General features: G+C 38.0%; 1 long non-coding RNA gene across 1 annotated transcript in view; it reads right to left on the reverse strand.

Moving 5' to 3' along the window:
- Window positions 1-14838, reverse strand: part of LOC307181604 — a 113266-nt gene that overhangs the window by 55888 nt on the left and 42540 nt on the right. Inside the window, exon 3 of the long non-coding RNA XR_013826961.1 lies at window positions 8233-8327. This is a non-coding gene — a long non-coding RNA (uncharacterized lncRNA). The remainder of the gene's footprint in view (window positions 1-8232; window positions 8328-14838) is intronic.

Raw genomic sequence — 14838 nt, forward strand, 5'->3', positions numbered from 1 at the left:
GAAAGATTAGAAAAAAATATCACCCCTCCCCTTCATATTTCTTTAACTAGGAAGATAAATGTTCATGTTGTATTTTGACGCTGGTGATGGATGAAATAACATTGACTTATTTTTTCCTTCTTGAAAAATTGATATGTTTATGTTGAGTTTTTAAGGTAGAAGAAAGGAATGGGGATGGATATCCAATTTCTCACTATTCCATCTTCACCAAATTAAGCAGGGGTTATACACGTAACTGAAGAGGCCATGTACAAGCCAAGTGAACTCAAGGCCAAGATCTTGGTATAAATGATAGATATGGAAAAATATTTATCAAGCTAGGTTCTCTGCTTCTTCCCGCTGCCCCCTATGTAAGGGGGAAAATCAAACATTTCTTTGGGCTGGGAAGAGAGAGTGAGGGTTAGAGAGAAAGCCAGAGAGCTCTAGATCACTGAGAAGGGATGCTGCCCCATGCCACCTCCTCAGGCAAAGTCCCAGGGCAGAGGACTCAAATCCTCTGACATACTTGGCAATCTGAGCAATGGAGATGCATGCGGAAGATACCGGGAAGTGGCTCAAGAAATGACAAGGTCCAGAGTTCCTTCACACACCTGACATGATATATAGCAGCAAGAGAGTGGCTATGATGACAAGTTGTGTTTGGCTTGAAGGAGTCTAAGATAGCCCATCAAAACTTGTACTTCCATTACCAAGTAAATGCTGAAATTGCCACATTGTCCTGTTCTCTGAGAGAGCTGTGCAGAAGTTAGCTGAGGGTCAGTAGGTGAACCTTAAATGGACCTCACAATTGTGACACAGGGATGCTATAATGGAAGGCAGACTGCACCACACAATTTAGGAGTAGGGGTGGTGGGAGACATCTTGGCGGTTTCCACCACAGAAGATGTCAGTTGAGGACTAAATGGGATCGTATGAACATGTCAGAGGATGTCATGGTGGACTAGGTCTCTTCCCCAGAGGCATGGACAATACAGAAGGACCTTAGAATGTAAATGTTTCTCTAGGGAGAAGGAGACAGAGGGAACGTTTATCCATAATCGACTAGGATCACATATCTGTCATAGGGGAGAGCAGCAGCATGCTGGTAAATGTTTAACAGCTGGCTCTCTCCGGCAAGGAGACAAAACAAAACAAAACCAAACCCAGATTTGTAACATTTGCTGATTTCCATGGTGTAAATACTCCCACCTCAGCCAATTTCAAACAAGCAACCTGATGTCACTGAGTTTGGACCTGGGAAGAAATGAACACAATCAGCTTTTGAGCCAGTACCAGACCATCCTGTCATACCACTGGGGGAGGGTATCTGAACACAAAGTGAGATGTTATAGGAAAAAAAAAAAAAAGGAAGTTAAAATTTTTATACATCTGAGTACAGGGCTTAAAAACTTGTTTCTGCTGTAATTGGATTAGACTACATTTTGATCATTGTTTTCCTGGTCAATCATTTCACATGATGCTTTTAAAATTCATTAGCATTTGGGTTAATTTTCCCAGATCATTTGCAAAGGGAGAGCAAGGGCGGGTAGTCATCCTTGCTTGTTTTCCCCTCCTACTGGCTTGATTGTACAATATGATTATTGCGTCTTTAATCATTCTTATATCTTCAAAGGGAACAAGGGTTTCTAAATATTTCCGAGCCTAAGAATAGGTAAAAGTAAATCCTAGGTGGAATGAAGTGGAGAGGGCCTAAGATAGGAGTGTTCAATTAGAAAAAAGCAGTGCACCATTACTTTTTGAGGGATTATGGGGCTGCCATCCATTGCCAGTTTATAATATTCTAGCCTTTCAAGTCTGTAGGAAAGAGAACACTTATGTCCCAGGTTATTCTTTGTTGTATATCCATATGACTCCTTATACATTTAACAGTGTGTTTCAAAAGTTTTTAAGAGCTAAAGTGAGATGCAATAACTCTTCAGCTCTTTATGATATTCATAATATTTAGCTAACGACAGGGCTCCTTAAAGAGCGAGTCTCCTATTCCATGATGATGCTTTTCTATTGACATATTATTGGACATGAAAAAATTAGGAAAAGAAGACACTAAGCTAAGTAATGAAAGTGAGTAATGAGTTTTATACACACCCTCCAGGAAATCAGCATTACTTCCCAGTCATACTTCACAGTATTAACAAGAATAAAAGCCTAATATGTGATAATAAAAGGGTAATAAAAGGCAACTGCAGGGACTTCCCTGGTGGTCCAGTGGGTAAGACTCCACGCTCCCAATGCAGGCGGCCCAGCTTTGATCCCTGGTCGGGGAACTAGATCCCTCATGTGTGCAGCAACTAAGAGTTCACATGCCCAAACTAAGAAGTCCGCATGCCACAACTAAAGACCCCGTATGTGGCAACAAAGATCCCATGTGCTGCAACAAAGATCCAGCACAACCAAAATAAATAAATAAATAAATTTAAAAAGTCAATTGCATATTTATCAGGAAACTAGCTGTGATTATTCATCTGTCTTCTTGGTTATAACATTAAAAATACAACCAGAATTCCTTACAAGAGTACTATAAAAGCTGAATGAGTTAAATTTCTCTAGGCAATTTTCAACACTAAGAAAAAAGATGCCTTTTCAAACTAATGACTATTTCATAGACGCAGTGGAGAGATACTCAGCATCTGTAATTCTCTTTGGCCCAAGAGTGAAGAGATAAGTAGTAATCATGCCTTCAAGGTAGAATTCATAATCAAATCCTTAATTAAACTCAATATGGAAAGTTCTTAATAAATATCAAAATCTGACTATCAGATTTTCTGGCAAATATTTAATGCTGTGTTCAGTATCTGCTATCTGAACATCACTGTGGAAAGAATTAAGCCTTTCTTTTTATTTAATGGGTGCTTGGGACTATCACTGTCATATTTAAATTGAGAAGTACACTATATATATATATATATATATATATATATATATATATATATATATATATATATATTTTTTTTTTTTTTTTTTTTTTGCGATACGCGGGCCTCTCACTGTTGTGGCCTCTCCCATTGCGGAGCACAGGCTCCGGACGCGCAGGCCCAGCGGCCATGGCTCCCGGGCCCAGCCGCTCTGCGGCACGTGGGACCCTCCCGGACCGGGGCACGAACCCATGTCCCCTGCATCGGCAGGAGGGCTCTCAACCACTGCGCCACCAGGGAAGCCCAAGAAGTACACTATATTTTAATAACACGCCTGCATAGTATCCTATTTTTGCTTTACACATACTCAACACTTTCCAGAGGAATTTCAACTCATTTTACTATTTTAAAATTTATATTAATTATGTATTAAGTGAATATGTGTGGCTGATTCTTTCTTCAGGGAGTTTTTAATCAGCCCTCTTATATTCATCCAGACCAAAAATCTCATTGTCTTTCTTGACTCCTGTTTTTCTCATACCACACATCTTTACACTCTCTTTAGTACTTGTCATTCTTTAACATACCATGTAAGTTATATATTTATCTTGCTTATCATGTCTCCCTGGCAAGAATGTAAGTTCCATGAGGGCAGAGATTTTTGTCTGTGTTATTCATTATTGTGTCATCAGTGCCTAGAATAGTTGAGTAAACATTTGTTAAATGAATGAATGAAATATTTCATTCATGTGGATTAACCGTTATAAAACATGTAAAAGTATTTAAATGGTACAAGATTACGTGCTGTATTTATATTGTACTGAGAACGAGAACAAGCAAAGGACAAGTGCTTTTATCCTATGAAGGCAGTTGTTCAAATTTCTCAATTAGGACAAAATGTCATCTTCTTGATACCAAGTACACACAGGCTTCTAGAAAGAGGTAGGGTTTCAGATCCTGCTTGAAACTTGGAAGGAATACATTACAACCACCTTCTTTGAGTTTGAGAACACCTGAATTTCAGCAAAATATTGGAAATTCGAGTAGACTGGCTAGACAGGCAGTACTATAGCATAGTTGTTAAGAGAGGGGTTCCAAAGTGAGGAAACCTGAATTTGTACTGGGGGTCTAGGGTGCTATAACTATGAGAATTTGGGCAAATTGTTAAATTTATTTGCCTCATTTCCTCATCTCCAAAATGAGGATAATTATAGTACCTGCTTCATAGGGTTGTTGTGACTATTAAATGAATTAATTCATGTAAACCACTTAAAGCAATGTTTGAACATAGTAAGTGCTCATTAAATTGGAATTAGTATTTTCATCATTATTGTTTTGACCGTAAACACTGTGAAGACAGAGACCATTAGTGAAATCAAGGGAGCTGATGCCCTGAAAACTGGGGTCAGAGAAGATACTGAATTGGAAATGGATCACTGGTATCCAAGGTAGAACAATATTGGGGGTGGTGGGGATGGCGGGGGGTAGTTCGAGGAACATTTCACAGTGGAGGGTTCTGAAATCAGATTGGTTGGATTTTCTGACCAGATTACAGGCTGTAAAGGGGAGGACAGAGGGAGGGAATGTATTTCAAAAGCCCCTATCATAATTTTTCCCAAATTTCTGATATTCCAGTAGACAGTGAAGTGAAGAGGTAAGGTCAGAGTAGAGACAGCTGGCAGGGAAGGAGAAACAGTGTTTTAGCTGTGACTGGAAAATGCTATTCAGTAGGAGGAGTATATAAAATATTCCCATTAAAAAATAGAAAACTGAGAAACTAAGAAGTAATTTGAAATAAAGTCAAAGATAGAGTCAAATAACCAGATGACATGCCAAAATTCTATCAGCCATTTGATGTTTCTGAATATCTTGGTGTCTAGCATTGTGTAGGTAAAATATCCAGCTGCTTGTCTAAATTTTTCATTTTTCATCCAGATGTTTCCATTCCTTATTGTACATGGATATATTTAATAATATTTATAGTTTAATTAGGCATTTATGAAAGCAATTATGAAGTTTGATTGGATATTCATAGTTTTGAAACTATAAAGAATGGCATAAAATGTTTGTACTGCTATAATAAAATTCTATTTTTATTTTGCAAAGATGTACTTGATTTTTCAATAGAAGAAAGAATATAAAAAATTCAGTGTAATAAATTTGACACATCTGTTCTTCCTGTACAGAATCCTAGAACTGTGGGGCTGAAATGCACTTTAGGTCACAGACTGGCTCTAACAGAAGGCCACCTTCATGAGAAAAGAGTTTGGGCAAGGGATATCTAAGATTCATATGGAGACGACAGATGCCTTTCTGAAGTTTTTGTCAATTAACCCTGTTTCAGGATTTTGTAGTTGTTGCTCAAAATCCATCTTCGTCCTTTTCCCTCAGGCCAATCTTATAAATATTTAAAGGCAACTCGCATGTCTCTCCTAACTTCTTGCTACCTTAGACTATATATGTCTTTTTTCCCCATCATTCGTCATATGATTGTGTTGAACCGCTTCTCTACCCTAATCACAAGCCTCTGTATTTTAATTTCCTTTGAAAACTATGACACTGATAATAATCAGGATACTCGCCCTGGAGTCTGACTAGAACAGAGGGCAAGGGGATGATTACTTTTCTTATTTTGGACTCCACAGATATGCATAGAGCCCAATACATAAGTTTTCACCAGTGCTTTTGGAGTTACATTTCATTGTTGATTTCTATTAGCTGATGTTAACCAAAACAACTGGATTCTTTTCATGTGAGCTGCTCTCATTCTGTATATCCAGTATATCCACCACCCTGTTAGGGAGCTTTGGTTGTACGCCACCAGTGAGAACGTGGCATTGCTTTTCTCCCTACTAAGTTGTATCTTGTAAGCTTCTGTACATCATCCAGCCTGTTTAGAAGTTTGAGTGTGTGTCTAGTATGGTACCTATCCTTTCCATTGTTAGGTCAGCTGAAGATTTAAAAAAGCATGGTTTCGATGTGTTTATTTAAGCATTTAATTAAAATCTCAATAAAACAGAGCTAGACCTGAAGTACGTCCTTGGAGATATCTCTCCTGGCTGGTAGCAGCGAGGAGGGCCTTCCAACCATGCATTGCATGTAATCTCTGGAGAAGATCTGTGTTTACTCAGAGTCTGAGGAAAATCTTTGGGAATAAACACGTTTTGTTGTGGAGTTTACAATTTAAGCACCTTAAGGGTTTCACTTATTGCTAAGAATTAACATCTAATTAATTTGTTAAAATGTTTCAACAACAGCAGAGTAGGTAAAGGGAAAAAAAGCAAAGCAGAAAAAAAAAAAAAGATTGGTTGATGCCATGTGCAAGAAGTGAAGCTGAATTGTGCCCTGATTAATTGATTAAGGATGGTTCCTGTGGTGAATAATTATGTTCAATAACTGTCAATATAATTTGCAATCAATTATCACTTACAAAACCAGCCTATAGCAAACTCAGTTTTACATGCATCCTAATGTAACTGCCACATTAGGAAGCATTACTTTCCAGTTTTTAAATCATGTCCTTTATTCAATGAATCATATTGGAACATTCTCACTTTTTATACAAGGTACCTTCCTTCCACTTTCAGAAACTGCCTTAAAGTTTGTTTTTTCTTTTTTTTTCTAGGAAGTCCATTGTGATTAGTGGCTGTGTCAGAAGTCACCCAGCCTGTAGTAGATTGAATTTCTTAAAATTCATCACTCTCCTGTACGGGCATTATACATCCACATGTTCGATACAACCTCATGGTAGGTGAAGAAAATTTCCTGTCTTTGACTCTGGGACTTTGTCATGTGACTTGCTTTGACCAATGGGTGTTAACAGATATGCCATAAGCAGAGGCTTGAAATGTGCTTATTATAGATGGGCCTGCCGTCTTGTGTGTCACCATGAGAAGAGCTTCCCCTGGTAGCTGCTTGCACTTTCAGCCTGGATCCCAGAATGAACACACATGGAACAGAACTGAGCCCAGCCTGCAGCAAGGAGTCACATCCAGTCAGACCTACAACCTGAAGCAGTTTCCCACTGAACCCAGCTTAGATGAGCTGAATCCTAACTGGCCTAGAGCCTGTAAGCATAAATGTCTATTGTTACATGCCTCTGCATTTTGGGGTTGACTTTTTAATGTGGCAATAGATAGCAACACAGCTTTTACTACCAAGCACTATTTCTTAATATAAGTGGGATATTTATTGTCCACTCTGTCACTTAAGATTAGTAGCAATTCATCTAGTCAGAATTTGGCTGCCAGAAGCCTCATTCATCTGTAATGCAGCCAAGAACACAGAAGAGAGAGAAAGAGATCTCCCAGTGGCCAAAAGAGATAAAATGTCCACATACTAACACTCACACATTTATTCATAGGAGAATTCTTCACACACTCGCTTAGATATATTTAATCTAACTTTTATATTCAATATAAAGTCTTTGCTAATCTGCTGTCCTAGGTATGAGGAAGTATAAGAAGTAATATAAATGTGAGATAAAGGCTTTTACATTAGGCACCTGAAAGGAAATACATAGATAACATATGGTTTGATAGGAAGTGAGAAAACATGGGAAGTACAGTAGTCTGGAATATTCAGTGTGGAGCCAGAAATCAACCTACTTCTGCAGGCCCTGAGAGCATCACTGCTTTCCTGCAAGGCTCCAAAACAGAGGTTCACAAAGATGCATACTTTTGGGGCATAATGTAGCATGCTAGGATAGGTAAACATGGGTCATCTTTTTGAAATTTTAAACTTTCTTTTTAGACTTTATGGTAAATTAAAATAGTAGGTCCAGGCTTTTGAATATTATGGACAAGTAAAAGAGGAGGGGCTCTGTGTTTTCTTCCCAATTAAAGACATTTATCAATATCATTTCATAAAGGAAGGTTATTTTAACATTAACCAAATAGGAGCGACATAAACCTACCCAAAAGAGGCCATTTGGCCAAGGGGACACTTTGTCAAATCTATGAACCAGTGTTAGGAAACCCCTGATTTAAATAACTAACTTCATTTTTAAACAAAGATATATTATGAAATGCAAAATTTAGATAATAATTTAAGATAAAAATAGGGCATTTCATGCCTATTCTCTTGGAAACAAATGTTCAATCTGTTAGGCTGATAAAAGTTGTGTAGACCAATTTGAGAGATGATGCTCTCATTGTTAAATCAAGTCCATGTTGGCCTATTTGAGAAAACAGAGAAGTATATTCTGCATTCTAGGACAAAGCACAGATTTCCATCAAATGGTTAAAAATATAAAAGATTATGATGCTTTAAATTTAAGAGTATATTTTTGTTTACCTAGAAATATAACTCTGGAGTCATTTGTTACCCATGTATTCTAGATAACTGAGTCATTATTGTGTATCAATCAAGCAAATCTCACCTTTTCCAGGAAACTTCCAGTGAGATGTAGCACCGAGTTAATTCATGGTGATTCTTAGAACCACAGAAATGTCAGTTCGTGTCCAGGGCTGACCTCTATAGGAAAGAAGAGTACATGGCCTGCATGAATGGAGTTGAAGGTCAAGTTGTCGTTCCCCCAAGCATTCCCTGCCTGCCTGCAATTTCCTCCATTGGTATAGTTACTATGACTTTTATAATGAATTACCAGGCCAGGCAAACCACATAGGCCATCAACATTTCCAACCATGTGCTAAGAGGGATGTGAGACACATACATGTATTACTCCTGTCTCAAAGAGTTTACAATGTAACTGGAGAAATAAGATGGATATGAGACAGTGAAACAAAACAATAAAGACAAAGTAGTAGTTAACTGAGAATGAAACTATGTGCTGTTGTTTCCAGGATTTGTAGGAAGTTTGAGGAGGAGAAGTGTAGCAGGACTGGAGTAGCAGGAAGGTTTCAGGGCCTGAGGAGTAGTCCTTGAGTGAGACTATGATTGAAGGGAGTGGCCAGAAGCAGAGAGGTCATCCCAGGAGACTGCCATGTTGGCGTGTGGTGACTTGAATGGCAGGAACCCATCAGCAGCAGTGAAAAGTACTTTTGGATGGTTAGGAGTAATGCGAGGAGATCAAGGGCATTAGAATTAGAATTAAAGTAAAAGGAAATGAAAGGCTTTTGAGTAGATAAGTAATTTGATGATAAGTTTGACCTGAAGACAAGAATAACAAGAGGACAACAGTTAAATGTGTAAGGGAACCACTTTTTAAATTGATGGATTCTTCATAAATTTAGGCAACATAAGGGTACCCTGAAGAGATGAGATAAACGATAGGTGAGTTCCCCTGTGTGTATGTGTATGGGAGAAGGAAGGGGAGATTTGAGGATGGGCAAATGTCAGAAGGACGATGTGATACTTGGGTGATCAATACCAGTTCACAGATTGACTTCTGCAGTCTTGGGAGGTGCATTTGGTTCACAAGTTTTGGGGTTGTGAACCAGCTCTGAGTTCTCAGGAAAACCAGCCTCTCCAGGAAATCAGGGGAGGGATAATGCTATGCCTCTTATCTCTTAAAAGATAAATCAGTTGGTGGTGGTAGAAACAATGGTTGTGGGGCATGCTACTGCATCTTTTATTATGGCTGCGAAGTTCTCCAACTCTATAATCACTGTGGAAAGCAGAAATGCACTTTGACTGAGGACTTTCTATGTGTTTAATTTAATCAAATGCAAACATCAACCCTGTGATTTGCATACTGCTTTTCATTAACACATGAGGAGGTGAACACTCAGTAAAGGTCACATGGTGATAAGGGTGACGCCTGGGTTCCATGCTGGTCTTTCGACCACATATAACTTTGTCTTGCTGTGTTCTTTTTCTCTCATGACCTGGAAAGAAATGAGCATCTCAGAAGATTGAGTTGCTGGACAAAGTGAAACTATGCATAAAGAGAAACAGCATTTTGTTTAAGAACTCAGATAATGGAAAATAAAAGCAGCACATACGTGTATACTATATATCCATTTATGCACTCCTCTTTCTCTCTAGATAAGAAGTGCTGTTTGAAATGGAAGTTTTTTGTACTTAAATATAGAGAACCTGAAACAAGATGTTTCAATTCTCAATCAAGAACTTACAGACACAATAAAAGTGTTTTGTGTACAGTGTTCACGGGAGGCCTAGGAGTAGGGGAAGGGATAAGGTGGGACCTACATGTTGTTCGGAGCCTCTTGACTCCTTCTTCCGTCCTAGATGCTCTTCTCCTTAAAAAAAGTACTTATTTTCATATGTGTAAAATTTCCTTTGGATGAAGGGTTATAAGGCTTAAAAAATGAGGGCCAATTTCTTTCTTTTTTTTTTAAGTACTTGTTCCCTTCATTCTTTTTTTTTTAAATTAAATTAATTAATTAATTAATTAATTTTTGTCTGCGTTGGGTCTTCACTGCTGCTTGCGGGCTTTCTGTAGTTGTGGCGAGCAGGGGCTACTCTTCGTTGTGGTGCGCGGGCTTCTCACTGCCGTGGCTTCTCTTGTTGCAGAACATGGGCTCTAGGCATGTGGCTTCAGTAGTTGTGGTGGTGGGCTCAGTAGTTGTGGCTCATGGGCTCTAGAGCACAGGCTCAGTAGTTGTGGTGCGTGGGCTTAGTTGCTCTGTGGCATGTGGGATCTTCCCAGACCAATGTCCCCTGCATTGGCAGGTGGATTCTTAACCACTGCACCACCAGGGAAGTCCAAGGGCCAATTTCTAAGTCCAGTTCCTTTCTTTTTTCCCAAACACCATCAGCTGAACAACTCAACTGGATTTACTCTGAAATCAAACCTTGTTTTATGTTTAGTGCTACAAATGACACAATGCAGAATACATTATTCTAAACATGTAAGAAAATATGATCAAGATATTCAAATAATGATTAAATATACCTGCATAACCATTCAAGTGAGAGAAAAACTGACTCCCGAGGAAAAGCAGCTGGGCCAGCCACATAAATAACAGGCCCTGTTTCAAGATCCTTTGGGTAAATGGAGGATGAACTTACTCTTGGGAAAGCAAGTGGCATAAAGAGTCTAAGTGTTACACAGAGCAACAACTCAGATATCAACTAGAAACATCATCATTTAGGTCTTTACAGGAGAGTTTTAGGGATGAAATAGGAGACCAAAGAAATAGGAGCTCCTGATGTATATTCTTGGATTTGCTCTCCAGACTAGTTTTAGTATTTTATGTTACCAAAGCTCATCAAAATATTATAGGAATGTTAGTTACCCCACACCTTCATTAATTGGGTATTATCATTTTAAAGATCTTTGCTGGCTTCAGGCCTTTCAAAAAATCCCAGCTGGAGGAGGTACAGCCTTCCTCATCAAGTGATGTCCCGAGTTGCTGCCCATTACTATGGGAGCATGGAGCTGTAGAGAGCAGCACCTAGGGAAATTGTCCTAATTTGTGCCATCTTGGGGGAAGCCTACAGCCAATCGATTGGAACTAAAGCTTTCCACAGAGCACAGGTTCATCTGAATGAACATATAGTTAGCAATCTATGGCGGTGAACAATCTGAGATAATTTGAACTTTTGAATAACCAACTGCAGTACAATGTTTGAAAAGCTGTAAAAAAGACTTCTTCACAATTCACAATTGAAGATGGAGAGTTTTATAATTCTGCCCCAAAGTGTTCCATTTTAAACATTTTATAGGTAAATACAAGTAAATGACATGTATTTAAATTGAATTTGTTCTCAAACCTGTTTCAACTTGAGCAATTGCTGCAATAAAATTTTCTTTAATATCTTTGTTTAACTGCCATTGGTAAAAAACCCTAAATCTGAAGCTATTTCTAAAATTGAAGATTGAACATAATTGATATTAAGTACCATTAAGCTCATTATTGGTCTTGTGAAGATATTTCTATATTCTCTGGGACAGATATCATCTCAGGGAAAAGAAAGTTCATCTCTCATGTGTTTCTTCTATTAAATTCTGTTCACCAGACTATGCTGTGTAATGTGCTAGCCTCTGAATACCAGAAAAATGAGGAACAAACCCAATCTTCAAGAAACTCTGTCTAGAGGTGAGTGGCATATGTACATGTACTCAAATAATGCATTGCGATGGGTGCTGTAATAGAGAGACACATATAAGTGCTTTGGAAACAAATGTGAAGTTAATAATTATGAAGTCACAGTAGGGGGAATGGGATGAGAAAGGTCAGGGAAACGAATAAGAGATGGCATTTCATCTGGGACTTAATTGATGAATAGGAGTTTGTCAGGTTGATTAGGAGGCAAGGAGATTCCACATACTGGGAAGAAAATTCAGGGAACAGTGGGAAATTTAGTGTGCTTAGAGATATGGCCACATGAAGAGGAAGAGGGTAGCTTGGAAATCCCAACCAGGTAAGCTGTGGGCAGGTTGTGAACTACATGTTTATTTGTCCATTGAATACTGAGCTAGAATGCACTTTTACTCAAAATCCTAGAGTTGTGGGACAAGCTCTCACTTCATTGCCTCTGTAAAGGATTGCATTTCCTTTCTTCTAACATGTATACAAAAGGAAAAAAAAAGATTTTGAGAATGAATTCCAATATAACTCTTTCTAACAACATTTATTTGTATTTGATTTTTCTAAAAGAAACAGACATCCGGTGTATGGATCTTTAGAAATGTGTGTGATTTTGCTGAAATATATATTTCTACAGAACCATAATACTTTCTATCATATCTTTCCTATTCCACAAAAAAAGTTCTTAAAATGAATGACAAGCCAATGGTATAGCATTATCTCTACTAGGAATTCTTAGAGATAGTGTTTGTCAGTGTTTGAATAGTGCTTTTTTGCATGGGGACAAGCAAATTGTGGGCTCTTAATAAAAAGCATCTCAGAGAATTCTTTTGATGACGATGAATTTTATCTTTGTATGTGGGGTTATGCTGGGTGATTTCTAATGCCCCTTTCACTCTCTCTGCCTTTCTGCCCCCACCTACCCCATCTTTTTCTACCTATCTACTTGTCTACAGAGGGGCCATAACACCTGGAAACATACTAATATTATTTTATTATGTATTATATCAAAAAATCCTTTATTAATCTATACCTACAGACTTGATGGCTGGAGTGTAGTTCCAAACTGTCTGATATTGAGATCAAATATATTTTGATATTAAATAAGATGAGATGCTTAAAAATAATTGATCCTATTTAAGTAGGGTTTACTTTGGTAGAACACCTTGTCACTTTGGGGAGGTATTTTAGGTATAAGCTGATATTTTAATATCTCTGTCAGAAAGCAGCTGTATACCTAATCAATATATATTGATTGATAAGGGAACCACTGAGCTAAAATAAACAGTTCATGGTAGACCTGGCTGAAAATGGCTATAGAATGGCAGGGTAAAAGGTAAGGTGGAGGCCATGACAGATTGATATATACATATGGAGAGTCTGCCAGTGCTTGACTCTGTCCTGGTCACATTCTATCTGTACAGAATATTTCAGCTGGACATTTAGGGGTAGGTGTTATTTATATTGGCTGTTCCATATTCTTCCAGCAGTGAACTAGAATACTTCGGATAGCATGTGATTAACTTCTGTCAGTGTCATTGGTATGTATGATGAATTGTGACCCAGTAGTAAGCCCCCTCTGAATGCCCTCCAGGTCAGGCCACAACTAGCTCATATGACACCTCTGTAAAATGAGAAAAAAAGTGCCTCTTCTTCTAGATGGACATAGTCTGGGGAGCATGGATTGGTGATAGAGCACAAGATTGATTTGGGGTACCTTGTGCTGAAAGTAAACTATGTGATTGCTTAGTTACTTATATAAGTATGTGATTAATTAGCACACTTACTAATATGTATACTTAATATACATACAGTGTACATACTAATGCTAATACTTAATATGGAGGTAGCATTTCAAGTTTGCTAGATTTTTTTAAGTTCCTTTGCTAAAGTTATGACAAAACTTTCAAAGATTTCACCCTATCTGTTTCTGAAATCAATTATTTTAAACCAGAAAAAATAGTGTGAATTCATGAAATATCTTGGTCAGTAAAGTAGGTGGTCATAAGAATCTATAGAAACTCAGTTAGCATCCCGAAGTCCAGAGGATGAAGAGTTATCACAGGGCTTGGCTAGGATGAAGGGGAGAAAATGTGTTCAGAAAGTCATATAACAACACCGATTCCAGGTTTTATGTTTCACATTTTTTTTCACTCTTTTTAAAGGCAGAGTAATGGGCCCCCCCAAAGATCTCTAATCTCTGGAACCTGTTACTATGTTACCTTACATGGCAAAAGGAACTTTGAAGGTTAAGTTTAAGGACCTTGGGATGGGCAGATTATCCTGGATTATCTGAGTGGGCCCAACCTAATCAAATGAATATTTAAAAGAAACTTTCTTGACTGAGATGAGAGTCAGAGGGTGATGTGGTTATGAAGGAATGGTCAGAGAGAAATGCAGTGTTGCTGGCTTTGAAAATGGTAGAAGGGAGCCGTGAGTCAAGGAATGTGGCTGGCCTCTAGGAGCTAGAAAAGGCAAGGAAATATATTCTCCTCTAGACCCTCCAGAAGGAATGCAGCCTTGCTGACACCTTGATTTTAGCCCTGTAAGACCCATTTCAGAACTCTGACCTACAGAACTATAGGATAATAAATTTGTATTGTGTTAAACCACTAAATTTGTGGTACTTTGTTACAGTAGCAATAGAAAACGAATACATTTTATGTGTATAGTACTAAATTACATATTGCAGGTTTCTATTTGTTTTGGGATGCCTCTTTTTAAGATTTCATAGCACTTAATTTTTTTCACTGGAAGTTAATATACTTTGAACTTAGTACATTAAAGGACACTATTGACAGAGTGAAAAAGCAACCCACAGGATGGGGCAAAATATTTGCAAATCATATATCTGATAAGGGATTAATATCCAAAATATATAAAGAACTCTATAATTCAACAGAACAACAACAAAAAGCCCCACTAAAAATGGGCAAAGGACTTGAATAGATACTTCTCCAAAGAAGATATACAAATGACCAATAAGCACATGAAAAGATGCTCAATATCACTAAGCACTAGGGAAATGC

The sequence above is a fragment of the Stenella coeruleoalba genome, assembly GCF_951394435.1.
Source record: "Stenella coeruleoalba genome assembly, chromosome: 2".
NCBI lineage: Eukaryota > Metazoa > Chordata > Mammalia > Artiodactyla > Delphinidae > Stenella > Stenella coeruleoalba.